This window comes from Pan paniscus, chromosome 7 (genome assembly GCF_029289425.2).
Source record: "Pan paniscus chromosome 7, NHGRI_mPanPan1-v2.0_pri, whole genome shotgun sequence".
Taxonomy (NCBI): Eukaryota; Metazoa; Chordata; class Mammalia; order Primates; family Hominidae; genus Pan; species Pan paniscus.
The window spans coordinates 113,804,911-113,821,881 of record NC_073256.2 but is presented as its reverse complement, the minus strand read 5'-3'; positions in this window follow the sequence as shown (position 1 = coordinate 113,821,881).

Here is a 16,971-nt window from a genome sequence, read left to right as displayed (position 1 = left end):
TCTTTTTCTTTTTTTTCTTTTTTTCTTTTTTTAGAGACGAGGGCTCACTATATTGCCCAGGCTGGCATCAAACTCCTAGACTCAAGTGATCCTCCCCCTTGGCCTCCGAAGGGTCTGAGATTACAGGTGTGAGCCATCACACTTGGCCCTTCATGTCAGTTTTTCTAACAGTGTGGTATGGTTCTTTAAAGGCTGGCAAAATTTGACATTCAGTCAACAAATATGTATGGATCACCTGCTGCAACTCAGGTACTCACTGGGTAGGCACATGAATTTTCTTGAACCTTGTTAGAGTTAATACATTTTTAAACTAAGAGTTGTTCTCAAGTCATGAATCTGTGACTAAAGTACATGATGAATTTCATTCTAAAATCAGATAAAGTTTAAAGAAAACTTATTTATGGACTAAAATACATATCCAAAGAGCCATATTTGAATGTTACAGATGTGGATGTATGAATCCAGGAAGGTACCACAGAGGTATCTTCAAGTTATTTTGCATTGCATTTGTATATATCCAGTTGAACAGGAAAGTCTAACCTTGATTAATTTTATGTAAAATGGTACTATTTTTTAAATTGACAAATAAAAATTGTATATATTTATGGTGTACAGCATGCTCTTTAAAAATATGTACCCAGGTGCAGCGTGGCACACACACCTGTAGTCCCAGCTACTCGGGTGGCTGAGGTAAGAGGGTCACTTGAGCCTAGGAGTTCAAGGTTACAGTGAGCTATGATCGAACCACTGCACTCCAGCCAGGGTGACAGAGCAAGACCCTGTCTATTAAATAATTAATTAATTAATAATGTGTACATTGGGGAATGATTAAATCAATCTGATTAACATATGCATTGCCTCACAAACAAATTTTTTGTGGTAAGAGCACTTAAAATCTTTTTTCTCAGCAGTTTTCGAGGATACAATATATTGTTAGCTATAGTCACTATGATATACAACAGATCTCTTGAACTTACCGTGAATTCAACTTTTTAAGATTACACATAAGTGGAATCATGTGGTATTTGCCATTCTATACCTGGCTTAGCATAATGTCCTCCAGGTTCACCTATGTCATCACAAATGACAGAATTTCTTTTTTTTTTTCTTTTTTTGAGACAGGGTCTGGCTATGTTGCCCAGGCTGAACTCCAACTTCTGGGCTCAAGCAATCCTTCCACGTAGCTGGAAGAGCCCCGCTCCCTTCTTTTATAAGGCTAAATGGTATTCCATTGTGTATATGCACCACACATTTTCTTCATCTGTTGGTGGACAGTCCTACTCTTTTTTTTTCTTTTTCTTTTTCTTTTTAGAAAGGGGGTCTTACTCTGTGGCCCAGGCTGGAGTGCAGTAGTACGATCATAACTCACTGCAGCCTCAAACTCCTGGATACAAGTGATCCTCCCTCCTCAGCCTCCCAAGTAGCTGGGACTACAGGTACTTGCCACCGTGGCCAGCTGGGACTACTCTTATTACTACTCTCTGCAGGTGATTACTTTAATGGTAACTAGCTCTAACCTCATTGACTGTTCTTAGAAATCCATCCTCTCCAAGGCCCTGGAAAGGGGCCTACATGTTACATATCATCATTTAGATGATTCCACACCTCCTTGATCACAATTATGTAGACCAGGGCTGGAAGCAGGGGGAGGCAATTTATTAGTGGGCCAGTGGCCAATCAGATTCACCTTTCAGATTATTTGAGCCAAGGAACTCAGAGTCTAACTAAATTGTACGTTGTTGACCTGGGAGTAATCCAGAATTGCTAAGGGGTCCTTGTGTGGTGAGAGAGAAAATGTTGATGTAAAATGGAAAGAATGAATCAGATGAACAGAGAGAAGCAACAACAGAGGATATATGGCTCCAGAATAATGTAGGTTTCCGGATTTTGGTTTTTTTTTTTTTTCCAGTCCCTTTTCTAGCCTGTTTTGAAACCCAAATAAACTTTCTTCCTTTAGGATATACAAGATACCATGGTATCCTTAAGGTAAATTCCTCATTTTTCTTTAGCTAAAGAGCTAAATTTACTAGTAATTAATTTATTACTACTACTTGGTAAACAAATGAAGCCAGCCCAAGACAGAGATGAAAATGAAGCAAAGAGCTTTGACTACCTTAGCTTCACTCTGGATAGAATGGAAATCTTGCCATTTAGTGTTTTATGAGCCATGTATAGTTAAGAACAGTTTTGGTGAAGATAAACTACTACTAACATTGTTTAGATTTTCAGGAGAAAACACAAACTTTTAAAGAAAAACAAATTTTAGTTATGAATTACCTTGGGGGAAATGTTTTCCATGTAGAATTTGGTATCTTTAAAACTCTAAAAGCAGAGTAGAATACATAGATTCTTTGCTGAATTAAATAGTATTAGCACTGGGAACACCTACAAGTTAATGCCAGGAATTGCCTCACTGAACACTTTTCTAAAAGATCTAGAGGTCAAGGCACACAAATGTCCAGGTGTGAAAATGTTACTAAATTCTTTCAGCTAGTGAAATGAGAAACAGGTAGGATAGCCACGCCTGGCTGAGTTGTTAAGTAACCCAATACATTAAGGATACCTAACACAGGCTCTTACACCTGCTGTTAGGGTAGGCTGTGCCCTGTAGTGGTTAAAACCTCAGGCTTTGGAAATACACAGACTGGGGTTTGAATTCCAGTTCCACTCTTACAGTGTTCTTAGAGGCCTTGACACCTGAGCAGGCCACTAAATTTAAACCCATTTCTTCATCTGTAGTTTGGAGATAATTGGGTTAATGTGTGGAGCCTATGAGTTAATAATACACGTAAAGTATTTAGCAAGCTGCCTTGCACCTAGTGAACTTTCAATAAATGCCAGTTGTCTCAATAAATGCCAGTTGTGGTTATTAGTGTTTCCTCTCAATAAATGCCAGTTGTTACAAATGCGATTTGTGACTAGTATTTTCTCTGCCTGGAATAACTCATCTGTTCTCTCAACTCTCTTTGCCTGCCTAACTCCTGCTTGCCCTTTAAGGGTCAGTTTAGAAGTGTCCTCATTAGCAAATATCTGAATGCCTACTGTGTGTTGCACACCTCCTCCAGGAAGCCTTCGCTGATCCACTAGATTAGATAACAGACTTTTATGATAATTAATTCTAACTTAGCATGGAATATTGGAGTTGCTATAAAATTTGCTCTTAGAAACATGTTCTGTTGTGGCTAAAAGTATAAACATAAAACTGAATACCACTCAGAAAGACCTAGGAAACAAAAACACACACCATTCTATCTTTTTTTTTTAAGTGCCATAACAAGTTTAAATCCAACTAAAAACCCAGGAAAATAGTATAAAATTCCAAACTTGCAAGTTCTGAAATAGCAGTAAATAGTTTTGAATTGTTAAAATGAAAATCAAATGCTCCTATGAGTTCAGATAGAAATAAGAAAAATGCTTCAGGGAAAGAAAAAAATACAATTTATCATGAAATGGGAACTCAAAATGTCTACTTTTTGCTCTTGTTCTTGTAGCCGTTAGTAATACAAATGACAAAGGCTGAGGGTTTCTCTGCAGATTTCATTCCAGTGTCGCACCACCAAAGCTAGTGTCTCCTCCTATCCCCCAACCCCTACTCACCACAGGCACACCCCAACACCCCAAGGTGACCCATGTGAATAGCCTGGTATGAATTGTCCTCTCTTTCTCTATTTGTATAATCCTATAGGGATACACTCACAAATCCATGACACACACATGAGTTTTTTTGTTGTTTGTTTGTTTTGTTTTGTTTTGAGACAGAGTTTCATTCGTTGGCCAGACTGGAGTGCAGTGATGCAATCTCGGCTCACTGCAACCTCTGCCTCCTGGGTTCAAGCAATTCTCCCACCTCAGCCTCCTAAATATCTGGGATTACAGGTGCACACCACCACACCCAGCTAATTTTTGTATTTTTAGTAGAGACGGGGGTTCTGCTATGTTGGCCAGGCTGATCTTGAACTCCTGACCTCAGGTGATCAGCCCGCCTCAGCCTCCCAAAGTACTGGGATTACAGGCGTGAGCCACCGAGCCCAGCCCCACGCATGAGTTTTTAATGCTTGTTTGTTTTGTTCTTAGTTGTTTTTAAAAATGGAATCCTATTAAACACACTTTCATCTTGTCGAAATCCCTCCAAGTCACCTGATGGAACCTTCATTCATGTATATAATGTGAGTCTTTTACCCCTCGGTACTGGTATTTCATACTTGATCTAGCCATTTCCCTGTAATAAGCATCTCTTTTGTTTCCAGTCGAGTATTTTCCCCTACTGCAAATAATATGACAGGAAATACCTTTTACATATTTCCTTAGTTACTGGTGACTTTCTTTCTGTGGGCTAGATTCCCTAGAGTGGGATTGTTGGATTGGAAGGTATAAATGTTTGTAGTTTTATGGGATGTTGCTTGACAGTTTTACAGCAACAACAAGTTCTCACACTCCCACCAGTGATGTTGAGGGTATCTTTTTTTTTTTTTCCTTTTTCCACATCCCAGCCAGCAATAGGTGTTAGCTTTCTTCTCAGCCAGTTTGATAAGTATGAAGTGACAGCTCATTGCTCTTGTTATGTGCAATTTCCTGACTACTAGTGCTTTAGAGCATCTTTTCATGTGTTCGTTGTATTTGGAGTTGGTCTTCTGTGAACTGTCTGTTCATATCTTTTCCCCACCTTTCTACATGGTAATATGCTTTTTTTGGAAGAGCTCTGATATGATTGCTATTAACATTACTATGTTATTAATCCATCTTGCATATATTCTTTTTTTTTTTTTTTTTTTGAGATGGAGTCTCACTCTGTTGCCCAGGCTGGAGTACAGTGGCGCGATCTGGGCTCACTGCAACCTCCGCCTCCCGGGTTCACGCCATTCTTCTACCTCAGCCTCCTGAGTAGCTGGGACTACAGGCGCCCACCACCACGCCGGGCTAATATTTTGTATTTTTAGTAGAGATGGGTTTTCACTGTGTTAGCCAGGATGGTCTCGATCTCCTGACCTTGTGATCCGCCTGCCTCGGCCTCCCAAAGTGCTGGGATTATGGGCGTAAGCCACCGTGCCCAGCCGCATATATTCTTATATATACTGTAACCACTTTCAATTATCTATTCTACCCACTGATCTGTTTGTCTATTCCCATGTCATAGCATATTCATTTGATTACCACAACTTTATAGAACCCTCTGATATTCCCAAAGTCAATCTCCCTGCTCTCCCTTACCAGACACTGGTGGTTGTTTTTCCCATGCTTTTCTTGAATATTTTTGGGCATTTTCTTCATCCACATAAATTCTAAAGATATTTTAGACAATTAAAATAAACCATTTTAGGATTCCATTTGGAATTGAACTAAATTTATGCATTGGTTTTGGTACAAGTAACATTTTTATGATATTAAGTCATCTCAAACCAGAAAATGTTTTACTCAACTTTGTTCAGATCTTTTTTAAATGTCTGCTCATAAGATTTTATAGTTTTCCTATAGATCCTGTGAACCTCTTGTTATATATATTCCCATTATTTACTTACATTGTGTCACTATTATAAATAGAATTTCCCCTATTTTCATTTAAGAACTTACTGCTAGAGCAGAGAAAAACTGTCTATCTTTAATATTTATTTTGTATACTACCATCTTACCAATAATTTTTAAGTGAAGCCAGTACATATTTTACTAGAATCTCATGGATTTCTAGGTAGGCAATTAGGTCATCAGCAAAAAATGTGGTTTTAATATCTTTTTTAATGTCTATGCCAGTTGTTTAGTAACTAGTTTTAACAACTCGTTCCTGGTTTTAATGGAAATGGTTTAGTGTATTGTGTGTTATAATTTGGAATGACACTTGTGGTTTGTTTGTGAATTGTCTTTAGTAGATCAAAAAGTTTCATTACTTATCTTGAGTTTTTGTTAGAGATGGTTGTTTAGTTTTATTCAAGCTCTTTCAGAATCTACTGATATAATCCTATGGATTTTATCCTTTAGTCTGTTGATGTAATAGATTGTGCTCATGGTCACTGAGAGTGATTTTCAGAAAGCAAGTCACTCCCACATTCCTTGAAAAAAATGTGCTTGATCTTAGCGCACCAGTTTTTGAGAACTTGCTGATGTCTTCCTTTATTTTGTTTAGAAGTTTTTGCATCTTATTTGAAAGTGATATAGGTCTATAATTTTTTATCCTGTGTTCTACTAGATCAGGCTGTGGCATTAAAGTCTTGCTGGCTATGTCAAATGAGTTGGAGACTTTTCTGTATTTCCTCTCTATCCTGGACTAATTTGCATAGCATTGAAATGATCAGTTCTTTAGAAATTAGGTAGCACCCAGTCCAAATGCCCATTTGGTTTTGGTGCCTATTTAAGCAGTAGCTCTCTTACTACCCTTTCTTCTGTCATAATTGGTCTATTCAGATTTACGATTTCTTCTTGGGTCCATTTTAGTCATTTGTATTTTGCTTGAAAACCATTATTATCCTCCAGGTTTTAAAACCTGTTGTCAGATTTGCCTTTAGAGAGATAAATATTTCCTTATTGTTAAAATTTTCTCTTGCATTTTTTTTCTCGTTTTTTTACCTTGTCTCTTTGGCTTTCTCTTCTTTCTTATCAGGCTCCTGAGGGATTTATTTCTATTATTAATCTTTTTCAAAAGACACTTTTACATAAACTTTCCTTACTCTTTTTGTGTTTGTTTGTTGTTTTATCTTTGTTGTCATTCCTTTTCCTGTTTTAAAAATTGATCTCTTCATAATTTCTTAATTGAAATTCTAAGTTCTTTTATTTTTAATTTCTTTAATGATAAAAAAGCATTTGAGGCTATGCATTTTCTGTGGATAATTTGTCCTTTCTGCTTAGGAGCTTATAAGATTTTCCAGTTGTCCCTAGAATTTAGGGGGTTTACTATGCTATGCCTGTGTACTTGTGATTTCTCTTCAATGGATCATTTAGTTTACTGACTCAAGTCTTTCTCCTCAAGTGAAAGGTTTCATTTGTTTAGTTGTTTTGTTTTGTTTTGTTTTGTTTTGTTTGAGACCGAGTCTCGCATGGCACCCCCCCGGCTGGAGTGCAATGGTGCGATCTCGGCTCACCGCAACCTCCGCCTCCCGGGTTCACGTGATTCTCCTGCCTCAGCCTCCCGAGTAGCTGGGACTACTGGCGCACACCACCATACTGGGCTAATTTTTTTCTATTTTTAGTAGAGATGGGATTTCACTATGTTGGCCAGACTGGTCTTGAACTCCTGACCTCGTGATTCACCCGCCTTGGCCTCCCAAAGTGCTGGGATTACACGCATGAGCCACCGTGCCTGGCCTTGTTTAGTTTTTTAAAAATTGTTTTCTCTCTTTCAATATATTGTTTTCTCTTTCTGAAACTTCTATTATTTGTCTTTTAAATGTCCTTAATAGATAGCCTCCAAATCCCTTACATTTTCTGTCATGATTTCCAACTTCTCACATTTGTTTGATTGTGTCCAGGAATTTCCAAACCACTAATTCAGATCAGTGACCATTCTCTCCTTTAATTTCCCTGTGAAATTTCTAATGAGAACTCATGTGTTTTTATTATTAATGAGTTATTATTATTATTATTTGCAGATGCACTTGGGCTCTTTAAGTGCTTGGTTTTGTTGGTTTGTTTTGTTTCCAGCTTATGTTTTCATCTGTCTCCTGTAGCAGTTGTATTTCCTTGGGCGTGTGCTTGTTCTCTTGGTTTTTCCTCTCTCTGGCTGCTGGGTGCCATCATATGCAGTGTCATGTTTCTTTGTTGGCTGGTTCTGTCTCAGATCTGGTTGGTGGAGAATCCTCACAATGGGGACCCACAGGTGGTGGAAGACAAAGGGCTTCTCAGGTGTCCCTACACCCATGGGGCAGTCTGCTGCCAGTTCTCTTGCTTCCCTGCCAGGTTACCTACAGGAAGCTTCTCTCTTCCTTGGTCCTCAGTCTCAAGGGCAGAGAAGAATTGCCCCCTTTTGGCTTTGCAGAGGTGGCCAGGAAGGCTTAGCATACCCACGTAGAGCAGGCAGTGTCTCCTACGTCACAGACGCTGCATGGCCCATTTCTCTTCTGGATCCTCTTGGGGAAAATCAACAGTATACATGAGGGCAAATGGGGATGTGCTCAGGACTACCACTACTGTGAACTCCCCAAGTTATATTTTCTTTTTTGTTTGTTTGTTTGTTTCAGAGACGGAGTCTGGCTCTGTTGCCAGGCTGCAGTGCAGTGGTGCGATCTCTGCTCACTGCAACCTCCACCTCCCAGGTTCAAGTGATTCTTCTGCCTCAGCCTCCCAAGTAGCTGGGACCACAGGCACCTGTCACCTCGCCCAGCTAACTTGCTGTATTTTTAGTAGAGACAGGGTTTCACCATGTTGGCCAGGATGGTCTCCATCTGTTGACCTAGTGATCTCCCAGCCCCTGCCTCCCAAAGCTGAGATTACAGGCGTGAGCCACCGCACCCGGCCACCAAGTTATATTTTCTAAAAGGAAATAAACTAACAAAATTATAACAGGGTAAATGGAAAAGGATATGGAGTCAAACAGATCCGGGTTAGAAGCCGATTTAGTGAGAACAGAGGAAGTTTAAATAACAAGAGTACTTTGCTGCTGGGTGTGGTGGCTCACGCATGTAATCCAGGTATTTTTCAAGCTGGACAAGCTGTTTTACACCTGTAATCTCAGCACTTTGGGAGGCTAAGGTGAGAGGATCACTTAAGCCTAGGAATTGAAGACCATCCTGGGAAACATAGTGAAACCCCATCTGTAAAAATAAAAATTAAAAAAATAATTGCCTGGGCATCATGGCGTGTGTCTGTAGTCCCATCTGCTCTGGAAGCTGAGGTGGGAGGATTGCTTGAGCCCAGGAGGTAGAGGCTGCAGTGAGCAGTGATTGTGCCACTGCACTCCAGTTTGGGCAACAGAGTGAGACCCTGTCTTAAAAAAAAAAAAAAAGAAAAAAAAAAAAAAGGAACATTTTGCAAGGTGAGTATTTCAGGGAAAAAGCTTCTTGCAGACCAAGGAATGTTTGCATTTATAGACTAGAAACTATAGCTGAAGGAATTGTCCAAATTGACTCAGCTAGTGAATTTTAGAGCCAGGATTCCCAGCCCAATGTATTTGGAGCTTTTAAAAGTCTTCTGAAATCTTTTCCATAAATTCTTCTTGGCCAGGAATTGGAAGCATTAGCTACCTGTTAGCTTTTTAAAGGCTCAAGCAAAATTTATAAATATCTCACCAAGAATGTTTTCAGTTTTGTTTTTTAATGTGATTTTTAGTTTTCCCCATTTGTAGATTTTTAAAATCTTTTTAGTATCAAGTACTAAATGACTTGTACCGCCATCAGAGAATGTAATTTGGATATTTCTATCTGTCATTGGTATGTGCTTTGAGCAAAAGGGGACCTTAAGAGAAGCAATGGTGCGTGCCTGTAATCCCTAGCTACTGGAGAGGCTGAGGCACGAGAATCGCTTGAACCTGGGAGGCAGAGGTTGCAATGAGCCGAGATCATGCCACTGCACTCCAGCCTGGGCGACAGAGTGAGACTCTGTCAAAAAAAAAAAAAAAAAAAAAAAAAAGAGAGAGAAGCAAAAGAGAGTCTTTGCTAAGTGATCTTTCTTCTTAGGGATATCTATAGTGGATGCTCACCTGGAATACCAGATGCAGCTGGGGTTAATGTGCTTCAGAAAGAGGCATAAAGGAAGTTTGAAGGTCCTACAGAAAAGCAGCAAAGAAGGCCACAGTGTTCACTCTTGATATTGTACATTCTACCCCAACACACAGCATTCTATGGGTTTGGACAAATTTGTAACAACATGTGTCTGCCATTATAATATCATACAGAATAGTCTCACTGCCCTAAAAATCCTCTGTGCTCTGTCTATTCATCCCTCCTTCCCCCAAACCCTGGCAGCCACTGATCTTTTTACTGCCTACAAACTTCGGCTTTCCCAGAATGTCATACAGTTGAAATCATATAGTATGCAGCCTTTTAAGATGAGCTTTTTTCACTTAGTAATAGGCATTTAGGTTTCTTTCATGTCTTTTCATGGCTTGATAGCTCATTTCTTTTTAGTGCTAAGTGATAATTCCATTGTCTGGATGTACCACTGTTTATTCATTCACCTACTGAAGGGCATCTTCATTGCTTCCAAGTTTGGGCGATTGTGAATAAAGCTGCTATCAGCGTCTAGGTGTGGGTTTTGTGTGGACATAAGTTTTCAACTCCTTTGGATAAATATCAAGGAATGGAATTCCTGGATCACATGATAAGAGTATATTTAGTTTTGCAAGAAACAGTCCAATTGTCTTCCACAGTGGCTGTACAATTTTGCATTCCCACTAGCAATAAATGAGAGTTCCTGTTGCTCTGTATCCTCACTAGCATTTGGTGTTGTGAATGTTTTAGAGTTTGGCCATTCTAATAGGTGCATAGTGGTATCTAACTGTTATTTTTATTTGCATTTCCCTGACGACAAATGACAAGTAATACCTTTTATATGCTATGTATCTAAAAGAAAAAGAAAAGGAACCATTATGAGACCAGTGTAACCCTAAGAACAAAACCTACCAAAAATATTATGAAGAAAGAAAACTGCAAACCAGTCTCACTTATGAACATCAATACAAAAATCTTAGCAAAAGATTACAAAATCAAATCCAGCAATATATTAAAAGAATAAGGAATGCAAGGATGGCCTTATATTTAAAAATGATCTATACATTTTACCATATTACAAAAAAGGGGGAAATATTTTATTAATAGATGCAGCAAAAATATTTGATAAAAATTATGACTTTATCATAAAACTCTCAGCACATGAACAATAGGAAGTAACTTTCTCAGTCTAATGAGCATCTGCTTCAGTTATTTATTACTACAGAACAAACCACCCCAACATGCAGCAGCTTTAACAAGCAATTTTTTTCTTTTAAGACAGTCTTGCTGTGTTGCTCAGGGTGGAGTGCAGTGGTGTGATCTCAGCTCACTGCCTGGGTTGTGTGATCTCAGCTCACTGCCTGGGTTCAAGTGATTCTCGTGTCTCAGCCTCCCCAGTAGCTGGGACTACAGGAGCCCACCACCACGCCCAGATAATTTTTGTATTTTTAGTAGAGGTGGAGTTTCACCATGTTGGCCAGGTTGGTTTGGAACTCCTGACCTCAAGTGATCCGCCCACCTCGGCCTCCCAAAGTGTTGGGATTATAGGAGTGAGCCACTGCACCGGGCCCCAATTTTTTGAATATATATATTTTTTAATTTTCATTTTAGGTTTAGGGGTATATGTGAAGGTTTGTTACACAGATAAACATGTGTCACGGTGGTGGGTTGTACATATTATTACATCACCCAGGTATTGAGCTCAGTACCCAGTAGTTATCTTTTTTGCTCTCCCTTCTCCCACCCTCCACTGTCAAATAGACCCCAGTGTCTTTTGTTTCCTTTTTTGGGTTAATATGTTCTTATCATATACCTTCTACTTATAAGTGAGAAATGCGGTATTTGGTTTTCTGTTCCTGAGTTAGTTTGCCAAGGATGATAGCCTCCAGTTCCATCCATGTTCCCGCGAAAGAGATGATCTCGTTCTTTTTTATGGATGCATAATATTCCATGGTGTATATGTATTGTACCACATTTTCTTTATCCAGTCTGTCATTGATGGGCATTTAGAACAACCATTCTTTTTTTTTTTTCACTCACAAGTCTGCAATTTGAGTAAGGCTCAGGGAGTACAGGTCAGCTTGTTTCATGCAATGTCGGCTGGGGCAGTTTGACCCGAGGCTGGGGGCTCTGTTTTCGAGCTGACTCAGTCACATGGTTCACAAGTTGGTACTGGCTGTCAGACAGGAACTCGGCTGAGCTGTGAGCTAGGAACCTTGGTTCCTTTCCACGTGGAACCCTGATCTGGCTTCTTGGGCTTCCTCACAGCATGGCAGGGGGGTTCTGAGAATGAGTATCTCAAAAGTGCCAGGGAGAAGAGCATGGCATCTTTCATGACCAACCCTTAGAGGTCACATGCTTCCCTTCCATCATACTCTATCGATTGAGACAGTCACAAATGCCTGCTCATGTTCAACAGGAGGGAAAATAAACTCCACCTCCTACTGGTATCATGGCAAGGTTCTAGAAAAACATGTAGGATAAAAAATATTGTTGAGTCCATCTTTGGAAACTATCTGCCATAATAACTTTGAAAGACCTTAAGCTAACACCAATGTTAATTATGAAATATTGAGCACTTTCCTTCTAAAATTGGTGCTATACACTGAATGTTTATGCCCCTCCAAAATCCGTATGTTAAAGTCTAATCCTCAATGTAGTGGTATTTGGAGGTAAGTGTTAGTGAGGATGTGAAGAAATTGGAACTTCATACACTGCTGTTGGGAATATTGCAGATGTTGGCTAAATGCTTACAGTGGATTAACTGCCCTGTGAATACTGACAGTCTATCTTCCTAGGAAAAAATAAATATGTGTCACAAAACAGCCCTTGACAACATAATATTTGGATTAACCATTGGCATGAACCCATATGACGTTTCCTGTTTTTCTGTTGTTTCCTGATTAACCTCCTTCCATCATAGAATCTGCCCTCCCCTTTTAATATACAATTGCCTCTGCTCAGAAGTATTTGAAGACAAAAAACTAGCTGCTAATAAAGATCTGAATTATGTTGGCAGACATTCATGGAAAAGAGACCTAAGAATTCAGTTAAACTAAAACAGTGGGGGTTTTGTTAATATTAGCCCCAATACTGTGCCTTTAAACGAAACTGAACTAAACCGACTCATTCTCACATTTTAGGGTACTTTAATCTTTTTCCTTGGGATAGCCCAAGACTATTTACAACCAGAATTCCACTGGTTCCTGTCCTATTGGCTTTGTCCTCCTTTTCTTTTGGCTCCATTCACCCTTTGGATTTGGTGGCTGAACTCGGATTTTCACGTTTGGACTGCGCAGGACACTCAAAAACGTGGATCCTACTCAACTCTTGCTGCACTTACTCAGACTGCTTCAGGTAAAATACCTACCTACCTTTGGAGTCTGAGTCTGGTGCCAGATTGGGTCCCATTCCAATTGCCCAGTGGGTGGAGGGTTGGGAGGAGGTGGATTAGCCACTACAGTTCAAAAGATAACAGTCTTCTTGTCTCTACAAGTCTTAGTAAATGGCCTCTTCAAGTCCCAATAGATCCTTGGTTACCAATGGCATTCAAAGCCCATTTTGATTTCTAGTGGTAATGTAAATTTTAGAGCCTGGAGGAAGCAAGATAAAATCCAAGTAGCCCCACAGGCAAAAAATGAAAAGCTCAAAGAACTATGCAGGTCAGTTGCTGCTATTAGGGTGAAATATGCACTGATGAATTGTTGGGTACAGCGATAAAAGCCCAGGAAGTCATTTTGCTAGGCTCACCGTTGATATTTGAGAATAACATTTAAGCATTTTCTCTTTCTCCAACTGTAAAATTTAAGCATTGCCTTTCTCTAACTGTAAGCCAAAAAGGAAAAACAGACAAAGTGGGAGGGAGGGGTAAGAAGATTTCAGGTGGCAAAGACTCTTTGAATTGAAACTTGTAAAATACTTTATAATCCTTGAATTATTGTAAGAGAGCAAATAAACCAATTGTGAAGTCACTACTTTTATTGTGATTTACCTTTTGGGATATAGGAGAATCTCACACATACAAAATTGGGTTAAGTGTAATCGATCCTTGGTTCACAAACGCTATTATCTTTGGTCCACATAAACTATCTTTTCTTTTTCACTTATTTATTTTCTAATTTGTTTTTGCTTAATTATTAATGAAAACCTATGAACCTGCCATTCAATCTAAGAGCTACAATTATCCCAAAACTGAAAACTTTGCCAGGTATGGTGGTGCATACCTGTAGTCCCAGCTACTTGGGAGGCTGAAGCAGGAGGATCACTTGAGCCCAGGAGGTCGAGGCTGCAATGAGTTGTGATCATGCCACTGAACTCCAGCCTGGGTGACAGAATGAAGCCTCATCTCTAAAAATAAAAAACTTGGCTGGGTGTGGTGGCTCAGGCCTATAATCCCAGCACTTTGGGAGGCCAAGGTGGGTGGATCACGAGGTCAAGAGATCGAGACCATCCTGGCCAACATGGTGAAACGCTGTCTCTACTAAAAATACAAAAAATTAGCCAGGCATGGTGGCAGGCACCTGTAGTCCCAGCTACTCGGGAGGCTGAGACGGGAGAATCACTCGAACCCAGGAGGCAGAGGTTGCAGTGAGCCAAGATTGCACCACTGCACTCCAGCCTGGCGATTGAGTGAGACTCACTCTGTCTCAAAAAAATAAAAATAAATAAAAAACAAAACTTGCCTGTGTGCTATCTTCAATTCTAGAAACACCCCCATTTTGAGTTTTGTGTTTATCATGTTTTGTATATACATAAACAATATGTTGTTTAGTTTTGCTTATTTTATATCTCAAACTTGCTGTTCTCACTCATTATTATGTTACTCAAATTCATTTATGTTCTGGTGGGTAGCTATGGTTCACTTGTCCTGTTGGGTGACTATGTCACAGAATATCTATTCTGCTAGTGTGAATATCAGTTTTTGCTGTTCATAGAGATATGGATGTTGATGTAGAACACAAGAATATGCCTAGGAGTAGAATTGCTGGGTCATGAGATATGGGAATGTTTAACTTTACAAGATAATGCCAAATTGTTTTTCCAAAATGGATGTAGCAATTTACATTCCTGCCTGCAATCCTGTTGAGTCCCATCCTTCTGAAACTCGGTGTCAAATTAGTTAATTTTTGCCAATTGAAAGGGTATAAAATGGTATTTCATTGTGGTCTTGATTTGCATTTCCTTTTTAACTAATAAACTTGAGCATCTCTTCAAATGTTGCTTTGGCCATGTATATTATCTCTTCTGTGAAATGCCTTTCCATTACTTTTGGGTAGGCCTCTATTAGGTTATTTGTCTTTTCCTTATTAACTCTTATTAGCTTTATATACTCTAAAACTATTATTATCTATTATGCGTGTTACAAATACCTTATCTCAATATGTAGCTTATCTTTTCACTTTTGAAAGGTCTCTTTGATGAGCGGAAGTTCTTTATTTTAATCTAGTCAAAGTTATCAAGCTCTTATTTTATGACCAGTGCATTTGGATGTACTCTTTCAAAGATCCATGGTCAGAAAGTTTTAAAGTTTTACATTTGACACGTAAATCCTTAAACCATTTAGAATTGATTTTTGTGTTTGATATGAAGTAGGGATCCAATTTCACTTATTATTGTTTTTCTCTTTATAAATCACATTTCCGTATTCTCCATTTTTCAGGTAGAAAGAGTGACAGAGTGCCTAAGAAAACCTCTCAATATATATTTTTCTCATTAGAGTCAAAGATGAGAAGACCAAGTCACCCATTTATGAGAACACAAATCTAATGAACTGCCCAGAGATTTATCGTCAGTTTATAGGAATGGGAAGGGCTTTCGGAGTTGTAGAATTCATCACTCAGTCTCCAGAAACACTTCAACTAAATCACTTAGGACAAACAAATATTTGACTCATTTTAAGATTTCTCTGAGAAAAGATTTCTCATTCCAACATGTGATTGTTTTTGTTGAAAAGTTTCCCCTCAGCCTAGTCATGGAATTATGCTCATTTCCCTTATATTGACCCCTACAGGGAATTAACTTATTGTGATAATAATTTGCATGTGTAGCGCAAATCTCCCCAGACATTCTAACCCCAAATTAATTTAAGTTAATGTTGCAGATAAAGGTTTTGAACCTGACTCCATAAAGACTTTTACTGGCCTATAGAACATTTACCTCTCTTCTGGACTACATCATCACATTGATGAGCCAATAGTAGTTATCATTAATGGCATAAAGAATATTGAGGTTCTTTTTTTTCAGTTGAAAGACATTGCATTCAGTTGATGTGAAGGACCTCTTCAAGGAGAACTACAAACCACTGCTCAATGAAATAAAAGAGGACACAAACAAATGGAAGAACATTCCATGCCCATGGGTAGGAAGAATCAGTATTGTGAAAATGGCCATACTGCCCAAGGTAATTTATAGATTCAACGCCATCCCCATCAAGCTACCAATGACTTTCTTCACAGAATTGGAAAAAAAACTACTTTAAAGTTCATAAGGAACCAAAAAAGAGCCCACATTGCCAAGTCAATCCTAAGCCAAAAGAACAAAGCTGGAGGCATCACACTACCTGACTTCAAACTATACTACAAGGCTACAGTAACCAAAACAGCATGGTACTGGTACCACAACAGAGATGTAGACCAATGGAACAGAACAGAGCCCTCAGAAATAATGCCGCATATCTACAACTATCTGATCTTTGACAAACCTGACAAAAACAAGAAATGGGGAAAGGATTCCCTATTTAATAAATGGTGCTGGGAAAACTGGCTAGCCATATGTAGAAAGCTGAAACTGGATCCCTTCCTTACACCTTATACAAAAATTAATTCAAGATGGATTAAAGACTTAAACGTTAGACCTAAAACCATAAAAACCCTAGAAGAAAACCTAGGCATTACCATTGAGGACATAGGCATGGGCAAGGACTTCATGTCTAAAACACCAAAAGCAATGGCAACAAAAGCCAAAATTGACAAATTGGATCTAATTAAACTAAAGAGCTTCTGCACAGCAAAAGAAACTACCATCAGAGTGAACAGGCAACCTACAGAATGGGAGAAAATTTTTGCAACGTACTCATCTGACAAAGGGCTAATATCCAGAATCTACAATGAACTCAAACAAATTTACAAGAAAAAAACAGCCCCATCAAAAAGTGGGCGAAGGATATGAACAGACACTTCTCAAAAGAAGTCATTTATGCAGCCAAAAAACACATGAAAAAATGCTCATCATCACTGGCCATCAGAGAAATGCAAATCAAAACCACAATGAGATACCATCTCACACCAGTTAGAATGGCGATCATTAAAAAGTCAGGAAACAACGTGCTGGAGAGGATGTGGAG